This window comes from Anomaloglossus baeobatrachus, chromosome 2 (genome assembly GCF_048569485.1).
Source record: "Anomaloglossus baeobatrachus isolate aAnoBae1 chromosome 2, aAnoBae1.hap1, whole genome shotgun sequence".
Taxonomy (NCBI): domain Eukaryota; kingdom Metazoa; phylum Chordata; class Amphibia; order Anura; family Aromobatidae; genus Anomaloglossus; species Anomaloglossus baeobatrachus.
In genome coordinates this window covers 384,094,812-384,118,696 of record NC_134354.1, presented here as the reverse complement: position 1 = coordinate 384,118,696, position 23,885 = coordinate 384,094,812, and positions in this window count along the sequence as shown.

The following is a 23,885-nucleotide window of genomic DNA, read 5'->3' as shown; positions in this document are numbered from 1 at the left end:
TACTCCCTGACCAAGGGTTACGTACCCTGGTACCTGCCCGGTGATGGTACAAGGCCGCCGACTGTCCTCCACGACAATGCCATGCCCCTTGTCATGATCCCTTGCGACCGGGGGTCCAGCTTCTACCAGGCCCAGACCAACGTCTGCTACCTAGTACTTCCAAGGAGCCCAGCTCCTGACCTCCTCTCTCTTTCACCTCCAACGTTACACTCTCCTTTTCTCTGACTGAGTCCTGACACTCCTGACCTCCCCTTAACCAACCCCCCAAGTGGGCGACCCTATTCCACTCAGGTCGTCCATTGGTGTGTCTGGTGGGTGTGGTGCAGAGTGTTCCTAGGATTTTGATTAGCTGGTTTTGGCAACACCAATGGTTAGGGACCCGTAACCAAGGAAGAGGTGGATATTGCACAGAAGGGCAGATTACACAATACCCTGTTACGGCCTGATAGGCCAGGGCACCACACTCACCTTCCACGAGTTCAGCACTGGATTTCCACCATTGCTTTAATCTGTGTTTTGGTTGCAATGGTGACGAAATATCAACCTTATCACCGTTGTAGTCAGTCACTGAGCTCAGAAGCTCATATTATCTACCTCAGAGAGCCAGTGCTAAAATTGAGAGGGGGGAGTACCTCCTCTGTTTGTTAATTTAGGTATTTTAGATCATTTGGAGGTCCATTTTCCTGAAAGTGGAAAACCACCTTTAACAGTGAATACCAACTTCAGCTCTATAACCAATTACCAAGTCTCAGTGGCCCCAAAAGTGTCTGCAATTGATATGCCATCTAAAATATCTACCACAATTACCTAGAAGCTTGCCTACCAAAGAGTTGGTTGTAAGAAGCTTAATGTCTATTTATTAGGTGTTTGTGTATATTGTGACTTTAGTGTGGATGACAGAGTATACATGGTCCCAATATCTTGTTTTTCCATTCGGTCTATGCTTTGTTGGATGTGTGCCTGCTAAACCAAGAACAGCATCTTGCAATATTTCAATGCAGGGAAGTTCTTTATTGATCCACCATTTTGTAGGATTGATCTTTATACTGGAAAAAAAGTGTCACCTTGCCAAAGCCAGGAGTGAGATTTGTGCAGTGCAAGATAGACATAGGGAAGAGGAGGGGGCAGTTAGCATTTAAGAAGCCTTCTGTGCAAAGCCAAAAGTTGTAACCACCTGCAAGCAGTCAGCCTTAGGCCTCCGACACACATCCGTGCCGTCGGTACGTGTTTGGTACGTTTTTGCACGTACCGGCGGCACAGAGACACGTACACCAATGTTACCCTATGGTAACAGGCACACACACGTAAAACCACACAGAACGTGTGTCCGTATTGTTTGTACATCTGTGTGTTTTTCCACACGCTCAACATGTCCGTTTTTCTCTGGCATCACGCAGGCACGGACCCGCTAAAGTCAATGGGTCCGTGTCTGCACGTATATATGACACGTAGCATGTCAGTGTGCTACCCGTACCGTCCGTGTGTGTTTTTTTTTATTTAATTCTCGAAGCGATGTCGGTCAATCTCCCTCTGTCAGTCGTTCGGTATCATTCTCTGTCAGATGGTCACTCTGTCTCCCTCTCTCTGTCCGTCAGTCGGTCTCTCCCCCTCTCGCATACTCACCGATCCCCGATCACTGGCGCTGCACAGCTGTTAAAAACCTCCGGCGGGTATTAATATTTTGAAAATTCCGGCCGCTCATTATTCAATCCCGTATTCACTGCTTTCCCCGCCCACCGGCTCCTATGATTGGTTGTAGTCAGACACGCCCCCACACTGAGTGACAGATGTCTCACTGCAACCAATCACAGACATCGGTGGGCATGTCTATATCAAGCAGTAAAATAAATAAATAAATAACCAAAATCGACTTGCGGTCCCCCCCAATCTTGATACCAGCCAGGGTAAAGTCACACGGCTGGAGGCTGGTATTCTTAGGATGGGGAGCTCCACGTTATGGGGAGCCCCCCAGCCTAAAAATATCAGCCAGCATCCACCCAGAATTGCCGCATCCATTAAATGCGACAGTTCCGGGACTCTACCCAGCTCATCCCGAATTGCCCTGGTGCGTTGGCAATCGAGGTAATAAGGGGATAATCATGACAGGCATCTCCCCAAGATACCTTCCATGATTAACCTGTAAGTTAAAGAAAATAAACACACACATCCAAAAAATCTTATATTTGGAAAAATACAAAAAAACAAACACCCTCTTTCACCACTTTATTAAGCCACAAATACCCCTCCAGGTCCAGCGTAATCCACGGAGGTCCCACGACGCTCTCAGCTCTGCTACATGAAGATGACAGGAGCGGCAACATACCATGACCGCTCTCTGTCAGCTCCACGCAGCAACTGAGGTGAGCCGCGCGATCAGCGATGACGTTACTCAGGTTACTCGCGGCCACCGCTGGATCCTCCAACTGTGACAGCAAGTCGCCCAAGTCACTGAAGTGAGCTGAGCGATCTGCAATGAACTCACAGGTGAGTTGCGGTCTCAGGTGGAGGACTCCGGCTAGCCGCGGGTAGCCTGAGTGACAGCAGCGATAATCACGCCGCTAACTTCAGTCACTCAGGGGATTACCGGTCACCGGTGAGCCCTTCACGAGTGACCGCTAATCAGGACGCCACACACAGACAGAGCCGTGGTATGACAATGAAGTCGGGTGAAGTTCATCCGAGTTCATTCTCATCGTGCGTCGCTGTCTGCTGTCAGCGGGTATGTAGCAACGACATTTTGCAACACTCACGGATCATTTCAAATGGACATCACACGGATATTACACCTATGTATCTCATGCATATACAGACATTTCACACGCGCACACGGCGAGCATATGCCATCACACGGATGTCACACATACTGGAGAAACGCCCATAAAAAACGGAACACGGACCCGAAAAACGGAACGTGAGACACGTACGGTTTTTTTTGCGGAAGTGTGGCAGAGACCTTAGAAAGTAAGAACTTCTAAAATATTTTTGCGTTTGCAAGTTTCATTACAGAAATTATGTTTCATGATGCAACCTGATGAGAAGCTATTACATGTGAACTTCACATTGTGAAGGTTTTCCACCTCGTAATGGGAGGCGACAACTAAGGCATCATTCAGATATATTTTTTTCACATATTAGAAAAATGGACATAATTTCATCAGTAATTTTCATCAGGGTGTTGTCATCAGAGTTTGATCAGAGTTTGATCATTTTTTTACTGATGAGAAAAAACATTTCTCCACCTTGTCAAAAGCCTGCTTTACACGTTGCAATTAGTTGTACAATCGTATTTGCGATGTGACATGCCCAGGTTGCATATGGGATCTTATGAGATCGCACGTAGGTCGTTCATTTGCTGTCACACGTGCGTTAGTAGTCTGTTAAATTGATCAATTTTGTGTGCGATCCTTTAGATCATGTGTTCTGTGACGTATGCATTGGGCACCCTTTTTTTTTTTTTTTTTTTTTTTTTATTTATTGACTTGCTAAGCGTGTGTAATGTGTAGGGATGCATTTTCCCTATGTCATCTGCCATTCAGCTCTGCTACATGGCCGCTAACAGCAGACACAGACAGCCATGTAGCAGAGCTGAATGGCAGATGACAGCAGACACAGAAAGAGCCGCACGATCAGAATGAACTCGGGTTAACTTCACCCGACTTCATTGTCATGCTGCGGCTCTGTCTGTGTTGCGCCCTGATTAGCGGTCACCAGTGAAGGACTCACCGGTGACCGCTAAACTCCTGAGTAACTGAATTGAGCAGCCCTCTCTCATATACTCACCGATCCCCGATCTCCGGCGCTGCGCTGCACGGCATTCACACTGCTCCTGCGGCTTTTACTATTTTGAAAAAGCCGGCCGCTCATTAAACAATCTCGTTTTCCCTGCTTTCCCCGCCCACCGGCGCCTATGATTGGTTGCAGTGAGACAAGCCCCCACGCTGAGTGACAGGTGTCTCACTGCACCCAATCACAGCAGCCGGTGGGCGTGTCTATACTGTGCAGTGAAATAAATAATTGTTTAATTAAAAAAAACGGCGTGTGGTCCCCCCCAATTTTAAAACCAGCCAGATAAAGCCATACGGCTGAAGGCTGATATTGTCAGGATGGGGAGCTCCACATTATGGGGAGCCCCCCAGCCTAACAATATCAGCCAGCAGCCGCCCAGAATTGCTGCATACATTAGATGCGACAGTTCTGGGACTGTACCCGGCTCTTCCCGATTTGCCCTGGTGCGTTGGCAATCGGGGTAATAAGGAGTTATTGGCAGCCCATAGCTGCCACTAAATCCTAGATTAATCATGTCAGGCATCTGAAGATACCTTCCATGATTAACCTGTAAGTGACAGTAAATAAACACACACCCGAAAAAATCCTTTATTAGAAATAAAAAACACAAACATATACCCTCGTTCACCACTTTAATAAGCCTGAAAAAGCCCTCCATGTCCGGCGTAATCTGGGATGGTCCAGCGTCGCTTCCAGCTCTGCTGAATGGAGGTGACCTGAGCTGCAGAAGACACAGCCGCTCCTGTCAGCTCCACGCAGCAACTGAAGACAGCCGCGCGATCAGCTGAGCTGTCACTGAGGTTACCCGCGGCCACCGCTGTATCCAGTGACAGCGGGTAACCTCAGTGACAGCTCAGCTGATCGCGCTATTTAATGAGCGGCCGGCTTTTTCAAAATAGTAAAAGCCGCCGGAGCAGTGTGAATGCCGTGCAGCGCCACGCCGGTGATCGGGGATCGGTGAGTATGAGAGAGGGGGTAAGAGGGATAAACTGACATGGACAGAGAGAGAGGGACAGAGATAGTGACTGACTGACAGAGATTAGTGAATGACAGACATTGTGAGGCGCTTCAGAACGCAGCTTTTCAGCTGCGCTCTGAAGCGGACCTTTTTTAAGCTGCGGTGCAAAGCGCACACCTGCGCACATAGCCTCAGACATCAAAATCGTATGAGGGATGTCACACGTTTCAATTGACTAGGTTCGTGCAACAAAACGTTCAATTCTAGACAAAGATAGGATGTGTTTGCGATCAACGGTTTTGCGTTCAATCCTGATTGCACATAGGTGTCACACGCAGATACCTCACAAACGATGCTGGATGTGCGTCACTTGCAACTTGACCCCAACGACGGATTGTGAGATATATTGAAGCATGTAAAGCGGGCTAAATGAATCAGTCAGGGAAAATGGACAGCACACAGATGGCATGTGAATGCTGTCCAGTTTTTTTTTTTCCCGAACCCATAGACTTGCATTGACAATTTTGATACGACACTCGGATCACTTTTGGATAAGTCTCCGCAAATTTTTATTGACCACTTGGTCTGATGAAAAAAATTGAACTTATGAACAGTCCCATAGACTGTCATAATTGTGAGTGCTAGGGAAAAAACACATAGCCCTCAAACATAAAAAACTAACTTTTGAATTAGTCCTAAGACCTATGGGAAGCTTAGTTACCAGAGTCTGTGTACCGCCCCTGCAGCAGCCGGACTGCTCGGATCCTGGGTTGCCGTGGCTCGAGGGTCTCCGGACCCGGGGGCTCGGGGTCACCCAAAAATGAAAGGTGGCTATTTACAGGGGATTAATGTTCGTGACGCCACCCGTGGTTCGCGGTAAGGGGAGTACCGCCGCTGCCGATGGGAGTACCCGGGGGAGATGGAAGATGGAGCGGGGCAGCCAGATGACGTTCCCTCCATGAGTAGGGGAGACCCCAGGACTCTGGATGGTGGAGTGTAGGGGAGCGTAGTGCAGGTTGGATTCAGGGGAAGGCAGCGTTACTCACTCAGGCTGTACTGGTGTTGATGCGACCATAAAGCAGACTCTGACGCAGTAGTAAACCAAGTCTCTGGGTGCCGCTGCCACTTCAGGGGAGATCGTCCGGGAGTCCGCTCCCGTTGGTATTGCTGATGGTCTGTAACCTGTCTCCCTGCAATAGAATTTAGATGTTCTGAGTGACCCCTTGGCCTGAAGCTGTCGGGGTCCCACTCCCTATAATTGAATAGAAGAGCTGTGCTTTCGATGGCTGACACTAGGGATTTCAGTGGGCCGCATAAGCTGTAAAGCCCTATCCCCCTCGTTGTGTTGATGCCTTCGATCTCTGAGCTCTTGGGGAAAGTTCATAAAGAGACTATCATCCACAGGTTAATTATCAGGTTGCATGAAGCTACTCCCTGATCTAGGGTCAAGTACCCCGCCGTGCTCGGTACCGGTTCGGTTACTAGATTTTCCGGTGCCGACCGTCCTGCCAAACTAAATCTGGCACCCCTTTCTAATACCCTGCGATCGGGTCTCCGACTCCTTTGGTCCCAGACCACCGTCTGCGACCTAGCCAATGTCTCCCAGGGAGCTCCAACTCCCTCAGCTCCTCACTCTCTGAGGGCTACCTCTCAACTGACTCAGTCCCTCCCACCAGTCTGTCTGACCCCTAGGCAGGTGGCCCTGTTCCAGCTAGACTACTCACTGGTGTGCCTGACAGGGTGTGGTGTGAGGTGTGGTTAGGACTTGAGTGCTGATGGAGCTATTCCAAAGGTTAGGATCCCAGAACCATGGGGGGTTGAGCTCTGCACCAAAAGAGATAGGAGTGCAATACCCTGTGACACCCTGACTAGTTCAGTTGAGAAGTAGCCCTCAGAGAGTGAGGAGCTGGAGGGAGTTGGAGCTCCCTGGGAGACTTTGGCTAGGTCGCAGACGGTGGTCTGGGACTGGAGGAGTCGGAGACCCGGTCGCAGGGTATTAGAAATGGGTGCTAGACTTAGTTTTGGGGAACGATCGGCACTGGAGTACCTAGTAGCCGAACCGGTACCGAGCACGGCGGGGTACTGAACCCTAGATCAGGGAGCAGCTTCACGCAACCTGATAATTAACCTGCGGAGGATAGTATCTTTATGAACTTTCTCCAAGAGCTCAGAGATCGAAGGCATTAACACAACGAGGGGGATAGGGATTTCCAGCTTATGCAGCCCACTGAGATCCCAAGTGTCAGCCATCGAGAGCACAGCTTCCCTACTTAACAGTGGGGAGCGGGACCCCGACAGCTTCAAGCATTGGGGTCACTCAGAACATCTAAAATTCAGTGCACGGAGGCAAGGTTCAGATCACTAACAATATTAAAGGGAGCTGACTCCCAGACGAGCTCCCCTGAAGTGGCAGCGGCACCCAGAGACTTGGTTTACCCTTTGTGTCAGAGTCTGCTTTGCGGTCGCATCACTGCCAACATTGCCTGAGTGAGTACGCTGTCCTCCCCTACTTCCAATCTGCACCACACTCCCCTACACCTCCTTCATCCAGAGTCCCAAGGCCTCCCCTACCCGTGAAGGGAACGTCATCTGGCTGCCCCACTCCATCTCCCCCAGGTACTCCCATTGGCAGCGGTGGTACTCCCCTTACCGCGAACTTCGAGTGGTTTCACGAATTCTTATCCCACTGGTGTGCCTGACAGGATGTGGTGTGAGGTGTGACTAGGATTTGCATGTTGATGAAGCAATACCAAAAGTTAGAATCCCAGAACCATGAGGGGTTGAGTCCTGCACCAAAAGGTAAGAGAGTGCAAAACCCTGTGACACCCTGACTAGTTCAGAGGCGTCACAATAGCATTAGAAGAGGGACTAAAGGAGTAACGCAAGCACTGTAACTGAAAAAGACAATAAAGGAACCTTTATACCAAAGTAGTCATGTAACATGCTGTTGTATAGTAACATTCAGACCAAATACTCTTTGGTGGTTGGATCAGTGCACATGTCTTTGTGACTTAGACCACAATAAGAAGTCAGTGATATTTCTCATACTCAGAAAACCTTATGCATTTCATCAGTGTTTTTTATTAGAGCTTTGGCGAGCATATGAGTTTTTCTCAAATGAAAAACAATGTGGCTTCTCAGTAAAAGTCAATTAAACTGAATGAGCACACCTTATCCTCAATGTAACGTCTGCCCTTGACCACAGACTCAGGATGAGCACACCTTATCCTCAATGTAATGTCTGCCCTTGACCACAGACTCAGGATGACTGTCACAGACAGACTAGAGCTAGCCACCAAGTCGGCAGGATCTCAAGAACCCTGAAACCCTTTAACCCCTGTATATTGATTTGGAATTACAAAAGGTTCAGGAGAGCACTGCCTATGGAAACCTGTACTCCAGGAAAAAGTGGTCGTGAGGCAGATTCCAAACCAGGAGGCACAAAAAGGGACAAACTCGGTAGGCAGGAGCGTAGTCAGTAAATCAAGTAGAAGTCAATACCGGAGATAGAGGCGAGGTACAAAGACGGTAGGCAGGAGAGTAGTCAATGAGCAGGCAGAGGTCAAAACACAGGGATAGTAAAAACTGAAGAAGAACCAGAGTTTAGCAGGTATACAAAACTATCTCTGGTAGTGTCCTGCAGACAAGAGGGGGATTAGAAGGGTGTGGTGTCCCCCCCCCCCATTGGCTGTAGCTGAATGGTGGTAACTTCAGCTAGAAGACACACGCCATCTACAGCCAGCCAGTGGTTCTGCAGGTCCCAGGGAAACGCAGCTTAGTGTATAAGTGAGTGAGTGAATGGAGTGAGGACGTGACACTCAGCCAATGTAAGAACAAAAAATAAATAATTAAAAATAAACTAATAAACACAACGTTGCTGATGAACATGAAACCTAGTCATTGGCATGAACATAGCTTGCATTGTATTGGTCACCATAAATTACGATAGACAGATACCTAACTGTATAAACGCATCGGTGGTATACTGGATAACTATTATTAACCATTGTTACATGCCTTACTCACAAGTATAGAGTTGTGAATAATTAAACCCTTCATGATATACTAGGGCCACCAGTCAATTCCAACAAAGATTTCAGAGCTCTATTTTCTGGATCAGTGGTGGTCCCCGCGATTGGACCCCCACCATGCATAACATTATCACCTAGCTTGTGTATAAGTGATAACTTTCAATATTGGGAATAACATTTTAAGCTTTTCCTCTGACCCCCCACAGTCTCTTATCCTCGCTGCTAAAAATCTATCCATTCCACAATAGCGTTGATTTAGTGGCTGCATCAGCTATATCGGCTTTCATATTAGTTTTCCTTAATGTGATTCGGTGGACAATAAAGCCTTGATTTGCTTCATCCCAGCTGTGAAAGAAATCCTGTTTCAGAAATCAGAACATCTATGAATAAATTTGATATGCTTATTTGGCCTGCAAACCCGATCAAAATAATTGTATTGTTAAAGAATAGGTGGAGTGGAAAGGTTTGCTCCTGCTTCATGCATGCCTGATAACCTCCGTGATTGGAAATTTTAGGAAACATTGTTAAGTGCTTTGATTACCCAGTATCTGTATATAGCAGAGAGCATCGGAATGCATAAATACTCTTAAATAGCAGCCTCATAACCCACATTAGCAAAGTATAGTCAAGATTGTGAAGCTTCTATCCCAGATGATGGAGCAAATTGGAAATAGAGAATATCAAATAGGATGTTTATATCTTGAACAGTTCATGTTTTACAATTTTTTTTAGATAGCCTACCATACAGCAGTGAATCTACCATTGCTTTCATATATGAGTACTCTTTTTCAGGATTGCATTTACTGGACATATTTATAGCGCTTCATGTGCCAGAATTCTGGCTTATTTTTACAAAAGAACTGGTGAATGATTTAAAGGCGTTTTCCAGGACTTTAATATTGATCAGTGAGGGTGCAACATCCGGCACCCCTGCCGATCAGCTGTTCTTGGTGCAGCCGCTGGCTGGAATTACTATGTTGCAGAGCTCAGTATAGCTCTTTCAACTGTATAGTGGCCATGGCTGGATACTTCACATCTGCTCTCTATTCGAATCAATAAGGGGTGGATGTACAGTAACTTGCTGTGGCCACTATTCCAAGGATGGAGCTGTCTATTTCTAGCTTTATTTTATGTATATTTCTTTTCACTTAAAAACTAGTAATGGGGGGTCTCATAGATGCCTCCCATAACTAATCTAAGGCTTAGTGGCAGCTGTGATCTGCCATTAACCCCTTATTTGCCAGATTGCCAGGGCATGGATCTTCCCAGCCTGAGAATACCAACCCTCAGCTGTCAAGCTTTATCTTGGCTCAGTATCAAAATTGGAAGGCACCGCATGCCGTTTTTTTTATTATTTATTTAAAATTTAAAAAAAAAAAAAGCAGCATGCGATTCCTCCTAATTTGATACACAGCCAAGATAAGCGCATGGCTAGGGGCTGCAGCCTGTAGCTGTATGCTTTATCTGTGCTGATATATATAACTAGAAGGTGGCCCGATTCTACGCATCGGGTATTCGAATTTACGTATTGTGTAGTTCATGTATGATTTTTGTTATATATATATAGATGTTGTTGTGTGTACTTACCAAGTGTTTGTGTAGGGCGCTGTACATGTTCTGGGTGTTGTCTGGGTGTGGCGGGGGGTGAGAGCGGTGTTGTATGTGTGTTGCGTGTGTTGCGTTGTTTGTGGAGCGCTGTGTGTCTGTAGCATTGTGTGTGTGTGTATTGCGTGGTTTGTGTGGGTGTGGTGTGTTTTGGGGGAGGTATGTTTTGTGCAATGTGTGTGTTGTGCGGTATGTGCGTATATTTATGTATGCCGCGGTGTTTGTGTGTTGGGTGTTGTGTGTGTGCAGCGTTGTCTGTGTGTGTGGGTGTCTGTGTAGGGCGGTGTTTGTGGTTCCCAGTGTGTGTGTGTGTGTGTTGTGTGTGTGTGTGTGTTGTGCAGTGCGCGTGTGTGTGTGTGGGGGGAGGTGTGCACCTCCCATCGTGCTCCATCCCTCATGCTGCGCACTCCCCATCGTGCTCCATCCGCCATGCTGCGCACTCCCAAACGTGCTCCATCCACCATGCTGCGCACTCCCAAATGTGGTCCATCCGCCATGCTGCGCACTCCCAAACGTGCTCCATCCGCCATACTGCGCACTCCCCATCGTGCTGCATCCCCCATGCTTCGCAGTCCCAAACGTGCTCCATCCGCCATGCTGCGCGCTCCCAAACATGCTCCATCCGCCATGCTGCGCACTCCCTATCGTGCTCCATCCGCCATGCTGCGCACCCCCCATCCTGCTCCATCCGCCATGCTGCGCACTCCCAAACATGCTCCATCCGCCATGCTGCGCACTCCCAAACGTGGTCCATCCGCTATGCTGCGCACTCCCAAACGTGCTCCATCCGCCATGCTGCGCACTCCCAAACGTGCTCCATCCGCCATGCTGCGCACTCCCAAACGTGCTCCATCCGCCATGCTGCGCAATCCCAAACGTGCTCCATCCGCCATGCTGCGCACTCCCAAACGTGCTCCATCCGCCATGCTGCGCACTCCCAAACGTGCTCCATCCCCCATGCTGCGTACTCCCAAACGTGGTCCATCCGCCATGCTGCGCACTCCCAAACGTGTTCCATCCCCCATGCTGCGCACTCTCCATCGTGCTCCATCCCCCATGCTGCGCACCCCCCATCGTGCTCCATCCCCCATGCTGCACCAGCATCAGCCTCTCTGCCCACAGCATCAGCCTCTCTGCCCGCAGCATCAGCCTCTCTGCCCGCAGCATCAGCCTCTCTCCTCCCAGCATCAGCCTCTCTCCTCCCAGCATCAGCCTTTTCTGTCCCTAGCATCAGCCTCTCTCCTCCCAGCCTACCCCAGCCTCAGCCTCCCCCAGCATCAGCCTCTCTTCTCTCAGCCTCCCCCTCCCAGCCTTCCCCAGGATCAGCCTCTCTCCTCCCAGCATCAGCCTCTCTCCTCCCAGCATCAGCCTCTCTCCTCCCAGCATCAGCCTTTTCTGTCCCCAGCATCAGCCTCTCTCCTCCCAGCCTACCCCAGCCTCAGCCTACCCCAGCCTCAGCCTCTCTTCTCTCAGCCTCCCCCTCCCAGCCTTCCCCAGGATCAGCCTCTCTCCTCCCAGCCTCCTCCAGCACGCCGTGCTCCTCTGCCGATAAAGATCCGATCGCACACACACACACACACACACACACACCCGATCGCATACACTCACACACACCCGATCGCATACACTCACACACACCCGATCGCATACACTCACACACACCCGATCGCATACACTCACACACACCCGATCGCATACATTCACGCACACACACATTGACGATATTGCACATACGCGCTCACACTCACAACATCCGGAGATACCACATGCTTCTGGCCATGTAATCCTCCGGTCCTGGAAGTTCACTGCACAGTATCGCCGCCGAGAAGCAAGCGAAATCCCAGGATGTTGTGAGTGTGGATGCAATGTGAGGTGTGTGTGAGGTGTGTGTGAGAGTGAGTGTGACCTGATGTGTGTGTGTGCGTGTGTGTATGTTCCGCCGCTGCAGGACCTTGATGCGCTGGTAACTATGCTACCATGGTTACCAGCGTATCCCGTCGCACGGGGGCCCACACCAGCATACGGCGGCAACCCCAGCAATGCGAGGGTATGTGTCGGCTGGGTTGGCGGCGTACGCTGATGTGGGCTCCCGGGGGTACAGTACTCACCTGGGAGTCGTGGCTCCGTGTCGGTCGGTTCGGGGAATGCAATGTGTGTGTTGTGCGGTATGTGCGTATATTTATGTATGCCGCGGTGTTTGTGTGTTGGGTGTTGTGTGTGTGCAGCGTTGTCTGTGTGTGTGGGTGTCTGTGTAGGGCGGTGTTTGTAGTTCCCAGTGTGTGTGTGTGTGTGTTGTGTGTGTGTGTGTGTGTGTTGTGCAGTGCGCGTGTGTGTGTGTGGGGGGAGGTGTGCACCTCCCATCGTGCTCCATCCCTCATGCTGCGCACTCCCCATCGTGCTCCATCCGCCATGCTGCGCACTCCCAAACGTGCTCCATCCACCATGCTGCGCACTCCCAAATGTGGTCCATCCGCCATGCTGCGCACTCCCAAACGTGCTCCATCCGCCATACTGCGCACTCCCCATCGTGCTGCATCCCCCATGCTTCGCAGTCCCAAACGTGCTCCATCCGCCATGCTGCGCGCTCCCAAACATGCTCCATCCGCCATGCTGCGCACTCCCTATCGTGCTCCATCCGCCATGCTGCGCACCCCCCATCGTGCTCCATCCGCCATGCTGCGCACTCCCAAACATGCTCCATCCGCCATGCTGCGCACTCCCAAACGTGGTCCATCCGCTATGCTGCGCACTCCCAAACGTGCTCCATCCGCCATGCTGCGCACTCCCAAACGTGCTCCATCCGCCATGCTGCGCACTCCCAAACGTGCTCCATCCGCCATGCTGCGCAATCCCAAACGTGCTCCATCCGCCATGCTGCGCACTCCCAAACGTGCTCCATCCGCCATGCTGCGCACTCCCAAACGTGCTCCATCCCCCATGCTGCGTACTCCCAAACGTGGTCCATCCGCCATGCTGCGCACTCCCAAACGTGTTCCATCCCCCATGCTGCGCACTCTCCATCGTGCTCCATCCCCCATGCTGCGCACCCCCCATCGTGCTCCATCCCCCATGCTGCACCAGCATCAGCCTCTCTGCCCACAGCATCAGCCTCTCTGCCCGCAGCATCAGCCTCTCTGCCCGCAGCATCAGCCTCTCTCCTCCCAGCATCAGCCTCTCTCCTCCCAGCATCAGCCTTTTCTGTCCCTAGCATCAGCCTCTCTCCTCCCAGCCTACCCCAGCCTCAGCCTCCCCCAGCATCAGCCTCTCTTCTCTCAGCCTCCCCCTCCCAGCCTTCCCCAGGATCAGCCTCTCTCCTCCCAGCATCAGCCTCTCTCCTCCCAGCATCAGCCTCTCTCCTCCCAGCATCAGCCTTTTCTGTCCCCAGCATCAGCCTCTCTCCTCCCAGCCTACCCCAGCCTCAGCCTACCCCAGCCTCAGCCTCTCTTCTCTCAGCCTCCCCCTCCCAGCCTTCCCCAGGATCAGCCTCTCTCCTCCCAGCCTCCTCCAGCACGCCGTGCTCCTCTGCCGATCAAGATCCGATCGCACACACACACACACACACACACACCCGATCGCATACACTCACACACACCCGATCGCATACACTCACACACACCCGATCGCATACACTCACACACACCCGATCGCATACACTCACACACACCCGATCGCATACATTCACGCACACACACATTGACGATATTGCACATACGCGCTCACACTCACAACATCCGGAGATACCACATGCTTCTGGCCATGTAATCCTCCGGTCCTGGAAGTTCACTGCACAGTATCGCCGCCGAGAAGCAAGCGAAATCCCAGGATGTTGTGAGTGTGGATGCAATGTGAGGTGTGTGTGAGGTGTGTGTGAGAGTGAGTGTGACCTGATGTGTGTGTGTGCGTGTGTGTATGTTCCGCCGCTGCAGGACCTTGACGCGCTGGTAACTATGCTACCATGGTTACCAGCGTATCCCGTCGCACGGGGGCCCACACCAGCATACGGCGGCAACCCCAGCAATGCGAGGGTATGTGTCGGCTGGGTTGGCGGCGTACGCTGATGTGGGCTCCCGGGGGTACAGTACTCACCTGGGAGTCGTGGCTCCGTGTCGGTCGGTTCGGGGAATGCGTGCGGGGGGCGGGGCCAGAGCGAGCGTGCATTGCGTGAGGGGGGCGGGGCGTGGGCGAGTTGCCTGGGCGAGCGGCCAATCCGTGCGGGGGGGCGGGGCCATGGCGAGCCCAGCGGCCAATCAGCTTTGTGTCACCGTAAGGACACAATTTTGGAGCAAGACAGACAGACAGACAGAATAAGGCAATTATATATATAGATATGGGGGGACCCTATGCAAAAAAAATATTTATTTATTAATATATTTTTACTGTACACTATAGACCTGCAGATCGGTTCTGTGACTGGAAGCCTCAGACAGGCTGTCACTCAACATAGGATCGAGTCTGACTGCAAGCAATCATAGATGTCAGTGGGCTCTGGAAATAGTGTATATGCAATGAAGGAAATGAGTGGCCCAGAAATGAATGAGAGGCCGTGGGAGCAGTTACAGTGGCGCCAGTGACTATGTAAGTATTGCGCACTCACTTTATGATTTTTTTTCTTTATTTTTTCTTTATTTTTTTCATTTTCTGAGTGCCGGATCTGGTTCAATACCCGGAATTCCCTAAGAATTCAAGCCTGGACCCAGCACTCGGGTGCCTTTGAACCCACGGGGGTCAGACAGTCCAAGTCCGCCCATCACTATTTTTCATCCATTGAATATAAAAAAAACATTGTTATAAATACATCAAAAATGCATCCTAGAACGCAGCAAAAAAGAGTAAAAAATGCATGCGTTTTTATTATACTTTTTTGAGACCCAGGCTGCATATCTGTGACCACAGGCTGCATCTTTGTGGTCACCATAAAGATGCAGCATGCGCACATAGCCTTAAGCCAGCTTTACACGTTGCAATTTCGCATACGATATCGTATGCGATTTGCAACGCCCCCATCGTATGTGCGGCTTGTTCAATTTGTTGAACATGCCGCACAAACGATTAACCCCCGTTACACATACTTACCCGTCCATATTACCTCGATGTGGGCGGCGAACGTTCACTTCCTGGAGTGGGAGGGACGTTCGGCGTCACATCGACGTCATGCGGCTGCCGGCCAATAGAAGCGGAGGGGCGGAGATGAGCGGAACGTAAACATCCCGCCCACCTCTTTCCTTCCGCATTAGCGGCTGGAGCTGTGGGACGCAGGTAAGATCTGTTCAATGTTCCCGGGGTTTCACACACTGTGATGTGTGCTACCCCCGGTACGATGAACAATCTGACGTTCAATTCATGAGGAATGAACAACGTGTATGCGATGAACGGATTTTCGTTCAATCGCAATCGCATGTACCTGTCACACACTACAATGTACCTTACGATGCCTGATGTGCGTCACTTACGACGTGACCCCGCCGACACATCGTAAGATATATTGTAGTGTGTAAAGCTGGCTTTAGGCTATGTGCGCACTAGGCATTTTTACTGCGTTTTTTGGGTGCGTTTTTGGTCAGAAAACTGCATGACTTTGCTTCACCAGCAAAGTCTATGAGTTTTCATTTTTGCTGTCTGCACACAGTGGTTTTTTTAGCTGTGTTTTTGTTGTGCCCACAAAAACGCAGCATGTCAATTATTCACTGCATTTTTCAGCCATTGAGTTCAATGAGATGTTAAAAAACGCAATAAAAACACAAATTGCAAATATAGCTGCGTTTCTATGACTAAAAACGCAGCTATAAACGCAAGAGGTGGGTAGTACAGTCACGTGTACAGGAAGAGGATTCCTTGTGTTGGTAAACACAGAAGAGTGAATCCTCCCGGTACCGCCACCCCTGCTTCCACCTCCCGTCCGGCGCCATGGAAGCAGCTGCAAAATCAAAAGTGAACAGTAGAAAAAAAAAATATATCATACTCACCTGTCTGCAGACTCCTGGTACATGTCCGATCGCTGCAGGACTTGCCGGTGATCAGCTGATGCGGTCACCTGACAGCATCAGCTGATAGTATAAGTCCAGCGGTGATGCCGGCTTTTTACCGCCCAGCTGGCTTAAACTATCAGCTGATGCTGTCAGGTGACCACATCAGCTGATTACCGTCGGGTCCTGCAGCGATCAGTCGCGAGTCTGCACAGAAATATGCAGGGGTTTTTTTCTACTGATGCATCAGCTGATTGTATGAACGGCTTTTATACAATCAGCTGTTGTGTCATGTGATTCACATCCTTGAGCCTGACACATCAACTGATCGCTTTGCCTTTTTTCCAGCAAACCGATCAGATGATATTGGATCCGGATTGGACATCGTGGGATCCTCGACCCAGGATTACTGCGGAGGGGGGGGGGTTCTTTAGTTCAATAAGGATGGAGTTACTAATTGTATTGTGTTTTATTTCTAATAAAAATATTTTTCTGTGTGTTGTGTTTTTTTTATCTTTACTAGAAATTCATGGTGGCCATGTCTAATATTGGCGTGACACCATGAATTTTGGGCTTAGGGCCAGTTAAAAATACACAGCTAGCCCTAACCCCATTATTACCCAGCAAGCCACCCGTCACCAGGGCAGCTGGAAGAGATGGATACAGCGCCAGAAGATGGTGCTTCTATGAAAGCACCATTTTCTGGGGCTGCTGCGGACTGCAATTTTCAGCAGGGGTGCCCAGAATGCTTGGGCATCCTGCTCTGCGGATTCCAATCCCCAGCTGCCTAGTTGTACCTGGCTGGACACAAAAATTTGGCAAAGCCCACGTCATTTTTTTTTTTAATTATTTCATAAAATTCATGAAATAATCACAAAAAAAAAGGGCTTCCTATATTTTTGGTTTCCAGCCGGGTACAACTAGGCAGCTGGGGGTTAAGGGCAGGCGTACCTGCCTACTGTGCCTGGCTAACATACAAAAATATGGCGAAGTCTACATAATTTTTTTATTCCGTTTTACGTTTTTGGGCAAAAAACTCCTGCATACAGTCCTGGATTGAGCATGCTGAGCCTTGTAGTTCTGCAGCTGCTGTCTGCTCGCCTGCATACACTAGTGAATAGAGTATGCTAGGCCTTGTTGTTCTGCTCCCCCTGCCTCTCCCTGCAGCATACAGTCTTGGATGGAGCATGCTGAGCCTTGTAGTTCTGCAGCTGCTGTCTGCTCTCCTGCATACACTAGTGGATGGAGTATGCTGAGCCTTGTAGTTCTGCTCCCCCTGCCTCTCTCTCCAGCATACAGTCCTGGATGGAGCATGCTGAGCCTTGTAGTTCTGTAGCTGTCAGCTCTCCTGCATACACTAGTGAAGAATGAAGCACAGATTGATGCAGGAAATGACATCAGATCTTTTTTTTTCTTCACCAATCTTTAATGGCATTGTTCACTGATAAAAAAAAATACATAAAAACGCAGTGAACAAAACTGCAGCAAAACGCAGCCAAAAACGCTCCAAAATGCAATAAAAATGCATGCGGTTTTTTTATGCTTTTTTTTTGTCGCGGGTGAATTTTTGTGCAATTTTGCGGCAAAAAATGCACAAAAACGCAGCATCAAAAAAACGCATCGTGGGCACATAGCCTTCGGCTACTTTCACTCTATGTTTTTTTAACGTGTCCTGAACATTTTTTTGCTGCAAAAGCGGATCCTGTTTTTCCAAAGAGAAACACATGCAAATGCATGTGTTATTTTACAGGATCCTGTCACTTGAAATTGTGGGCGGGTATTGGAGTCATGTGATCGGGAGTGAAGAGAACTGAACCAGAAGAGAGAGAAAGAGAGACAGAGAGAAAGACTACCGCACCCATCGTCACCGCACACACCGGCACTACCGCATCCATCATTACCGCACACACGCAGGCACTACAGCACCCATCATCACTGCACACACGCAGGCACTACCGCGCCCATCATCACCGCACACACGCAGGCACTACCACCCCCATCATCACTGCGCACACGCAGGCACTACCGCATCCATCATCACCGCTCACATACAGGCACTACCGCCCCCATCATCATCGCACACATGCAGGCACTACTGCACGCATCATCACGGCACACACGTAAACACTACCTGAGTGACATCTCCTCTGACAGCGCGACTCACTTCAGTTGCTGCATGGAGCTCACAGCGAGCGGCGGTGTTCTACAGCCACTCCTGTGTAGTGGAACCTCGTGTGGACTACGCCAGACCTGGAGGAGTATTTGGGGATTTTAGTAAAGTGGTGAAATAGGGTGATTTTTTTGTCTTTTATTTCAAATAAAGGATTTTTCTGGGAGTATGTGTTTATTTACTCTCACATACAGGTTAATCATTGCTGGTGTCTCATAGATGCCTGCCATGATTAACCTAGGACTTAGTGGCAGCTATGGGCTGCCATTAACTAATTATTACCCTGATTGCCACCGCACCAGGGCAATTCGGGATGAGCCGGGCAGAGTTCCGGGACTGTTGCATCTAATGGATGCAGCAATTCCGGGTGGCTGCTGGCTGATATTTTTAGGCTGGGGGGATCCCCATAACATGGGGCTCCCCATCATGAGAATACCAGTATACAGCCGTGTGGCTTTACTTTGGCTGGTATCAAAATTGGGGGGAACCGTAATTTGTTTTTCTTTAATTATTTATTGTACTGCACGATATAGACCCGCCCACCGGCATCTGTAATTGGTTGCAGTGAGACAGCTGTCACTCAGTCTGAGGGCATGTCTGACTGCAGCCAATCATAGGCGCCGGTGGGCGGGGGAAGCAGGGAATATGAGATGGAATAATGAGCGACCGGCATTTTCAAAAGAGGAGACGCTGCCAGAGCAGTGTGACAGCTGTGCAGCGCCACATCGGTGATCGGTCAGTGATCGGTGAGTATGAGAGGAGGGAGAGACCGACAGAGAGAGAGGGGGAGAGAGAGAGAGAGAGAGAGAGACTACCGCCCCATCATCACCGCACACACGCAGGCACTACAGCCCCCATCATCACTGCACACACGCAGGCACTACCACCCCCATCAACACTGCACACACGCAGGCACTACCACACTCATCATCACCGCACACACGCAGGCACCACAGCCCCCATCATTACAGCACACACGCAGGCACTGCCACCTCCATCATCACCGCACACACGCAGGCTCTACTGCACCCATCATCACCGCACACATATTGGCACTACTGCCCCCATCATCACCGCACACACCGCCACTACCGCACCCATCATTACCACACACACGCAGGCACTACCGCCCCCATCATCACTGCACACACGCAAACACTACCGCACCAATCATCACCGCACACAGCGGTACTACAACCCCCATCATCATCGCACACACCGGCACTACCTCACCCATCATCACCGCACACACGCAAACACTACCTGAGTGACGTCTCCGCTGACAGCACAACTCACTTCAATTGCTGCATGGAGCTCACAGTGCGCGGCAGTGTTCTACTGCCACTCCTGTCAGCTTCATGTAGCAGGCTGATTGCGTTGTGGGACCTCGTGTGGACTACGCCGGACCTAGAGGGGTATTTGGGGATTTCAATAAAGTGGTGAAAAAGAGTGTTTTTTTGTCTTTTATTTCACATACAGGATTTTTCGGGTGTATGTGTTTATTTACTTTCACTTACAGGTTAATCATTGAGGGTGTCTCATAGATGCCTGCCATGATTAATCTAGGACTTAGTGGCAGCTAAGGGCTGCCATTAACTCCTTATTACCCCGATTGTCACCACACCAGGGCAATTCGGGATGAGCCGGGTAGAGTCCTGGGACTGTCGCATCTAATAGATGTGGCAATTCCGGGCGGCTGTTGACTGATATTTTTAGGCTTGGGGGCTCGCCATAACGTGGGGCTCGCCATCCTGAGAATACCAGCCTTCAGCCGTGTGGCTTTACTTTGGCTGGTATCAAAATTGGGGGGGGGACCGCATGCCGTTTTTTTTTAATTATTTATTTATTTATTTATTGTGCTGCACGATATAGACCTGCCCACCGGCAGATGTGATTGGTTGCAGTGAGACAGCTGTCACTCAGCGTGGGGGCGTGTCTGACTGCAACCAATCATAGGCGCCGGTGGGCAGGGGAAGCAGTGAATACGAGATGGAATAATGAGCGGCCGGCATTTTCAAAAGAGGAGAAGCCGCCAGAACAGTGTGACAGCCGTGCAGCGCCACGCCTGTGATCAGTGAGTATGAGAGAGGGGGTGAGAGAGAGAGACCAACAAAGAGAGAGAGAGAGACACCAACTGACAGAGAGAGAGAGACAGACAGAGAGAGAGACTGACAGAGAGAGAGACTCTGTGATGATCACGCCAGGCTGGTTTCTGCCCAACAGGATTCTTTCTATCAGCATGCCAACGTTCACATGCATTTGCGTGCGGTACAGTCAGGATCCAGTGACAAACAGTATTTGGACGCAGCTCAAAAACGCTACAAGTAGCATTTTTGAAAAATGTTAAAATACTGCAACTCGCTGGATCCTGACTATACCGCATGCAAATGCATGTCAACGCATGTTGACGCGCGTCTATTGCAAATGCATTGAAAATAAAACATATTTGCACTGGATCCGCTTTTGCTGCAAAAAAACGTTCAGGACGCATGTTAAAAAAACGTAGTGTGAAAGTAGCCTTAATGATTTTGGAACCCTAAAGTGTTTAAAAGAAGTCATTTTTACATTGCTGTACTTAATGTTTATTGGGGGGTGGTTCTGAGGCCCTTTTTCAGACGGGTTTGAGTGAGAATTCATCCTAATTGACTCACTTGTTGGAATATATTTCTGACAATGGTGCATGGAAATGAAAATATGCACCAAGTTTATTAAAAAAGCACATGTTTCTTAAAGAAGGGAAGGGGCGTGAAGAGATGTGAGAGTTACAGGCCCATATTCCTAATGTAGATTTGAACTAGTGGTCGTCTAATCTCCTTGCACATTGAGTAGAAACTTTTTTTCCCAAACTTACTGGAGATGAATAGGTGCAATTTCTCCACTCAGGAGAGGGTAAACAAACCATAAGTAGAGTACTACTAAAAATATTCCCCGTCCTTCTTGGACACAGATGCTGAGGAGGCATTTGAGTGGTTCACCAGGGTTTTCATGAAAACTACATAGCATAAATTAAATTTCTTTCCAGTTTTTATATCTTCCACTTTTTCTCTCTATTCAACACTCTCTGCTAAAATTTCAGTCAGTGGTCCTTGTCTGATTCATTTCAATGTGAATATGAAACAGCCCAAGGCAAAGATGCTCCCTTTCCCTTACCCTATTCTCTTTACTGTAAGAAGCTCTACTATATAAATGAAACCTGTCCCATCTGCATGCCCCCTTTTATAGAATAGGGATAACTGAGTAGATCGGTCATGTTTTCCATCACTGCAGATTTTGGATGTAGCAGAGTCGGGATCGTCGTGGGGCGTCATGTTGATTACATCGGACCTGCGGGGGTGTCTTAGGGGTTAATAAATTGGTGAAAGAGGGTTTGGGCTTTTTTATTATTTAAAATAAAGGATTTTTGTGTGTTTTTTTTTTTTTACTTACCGGGTTGATAATGGGGTCTCATGGACACCTCTCCATTACTAACCCATGACTTGATGGCAGCTGTGATCTGTGACAAATCACATCTGACATCAACTGCTTTTATTACCCCAATTGCCACTGCACCAGGGCAATCGTGATGAGCCTGGTAAAGTGCCACAATTGGAGCATCTAATGGATGCACCAATTTTGGGGCAGCTGTAGGCTGCTATTTTTAGGCTGGGGAGGGCCCAATAACCATGAAGCCTGAGAATACCAGTTCCCAGCTGTCTGTTTTATCTGCACTGTTATCAAAAATGGGCAGGAGCCCAAGTGACTTTTTTAATATTTATTTAAATAATTAAAAAAAAAAAGTTGGGAGGGAGTCTCTATTTTTGATAACCAGCCAAGATGAAGCACACAGCTTGGGGCTGCAGCCCACAGCTGTCCACCTTACCTGCGCTAGTTATCACAAATAGGCGAGTGACTGCACGTCAAAGAGGAGTAATACTCTTATAACATTGTTTCCAGAAGCAACCTGTGAGACAAAAATGCATCCAGGCATCTTACGTGTGCTGTTCCCATTTAATTTCAGCACTTTTCCATCCAGTTCAGCATTTTTACAGCTCCGTCAGATATTGTGGGAGGGCCCGCTGAAAAATATTCAAGTTCCATTGATGTGCATTAGATTCGTTATTCGAGAAGAATGCACAAAAAGTACAAATTATTTGAGACAAATAATCTTAGCCTGAAAATTTTAGTATTTGCCCACTACTAGCAAAAACCTCTTATACCTACTTTCAGTAAAAACTAATCTTCCTTGTAAGAATTTTCTTATCAATGATTTTTTTAATGCCTTATTTTGTAAGTAAAAACTTTACCTCACTTTCTGATTTAAAGGGACTTTCATAGCACAGAATGACTGTTCTGTCCTAGTACAGTTGCTCAGTGCATCATGGCGTGATAGCATGGCCAAAAATTTAAATAAACCATTCCACCTGCTTGTTTTCCATCTATCTCCATTCTTTTCTGGCTTTATGAAGAAAGGACTGTCAATGAAAGAGGAAGAGAGAGCAGAGAAAGAGGGAAAACAAGCAGGTGGGAAGAAGGCACACCTAAATGTTTGGTTGCACCATGATGCACCGAGCACCTGTACTTGGTACAGTCTTTCTCTGTTGACAGAGTTCCTTTAAAGAACAACATTGCTAATGTGAATATCTCCCATTTGGTGAAAACTCCAACCACCGATCAGTCTAACACCTCTACTGCAAGAATCAGGTTTCAGTCCACGTACCCTAATCCAATCTTTTGAATTATCCCAAAATGTAAAAATATAATCTTTAAGCCCTGTTTTATATTAGAATAAGGACAGAAATTAAACCACATGCTAACTAAAAAGGAGGTCAATTTTACTCTACTCCATGACTTAGGAAAGTCTGACTGAAGGCCTTGCCTTGCCATACTGCCCCTAGCCAAAACCCACCTTTCCATATTCTTGACCTAAAATAAGACACAAAGACTGTGTGACATTGGATGTAAAAGGCCACAGCCGCCCCATTTATTAACAACAAACAATCAATAATATTTCATCCATAACCATAGTAATACTCCATAAACATAACCACAAGCAAAGGAGGGGGGGTAAGTGAAGAGTACATTGTACATGAATGCAACCTCAGAACACCCAGCCGAGTGTTGCCCAACCAATGTCCCGCTGGGACCCAACCCAGCAGGGACCCACATTAACATGTCCCGCTGTGACCCACTACAGCAGGGACCCACCTTAACCAACTATACCATGAACCTCCAGGGGTAACCCGTTCCTGCACTGGGTTCCCCCCCTCACTCTTTGTGCAATCCACCGACTTCAAATACCCTCCTCCTTTCCGCTGACTCCTGCGAAAAAGTCAAATCCTTTTTGCCTCTCCAAGTCGATCTCCAGAAGTCCCTAAAATTAGGGCGGGAGGGCA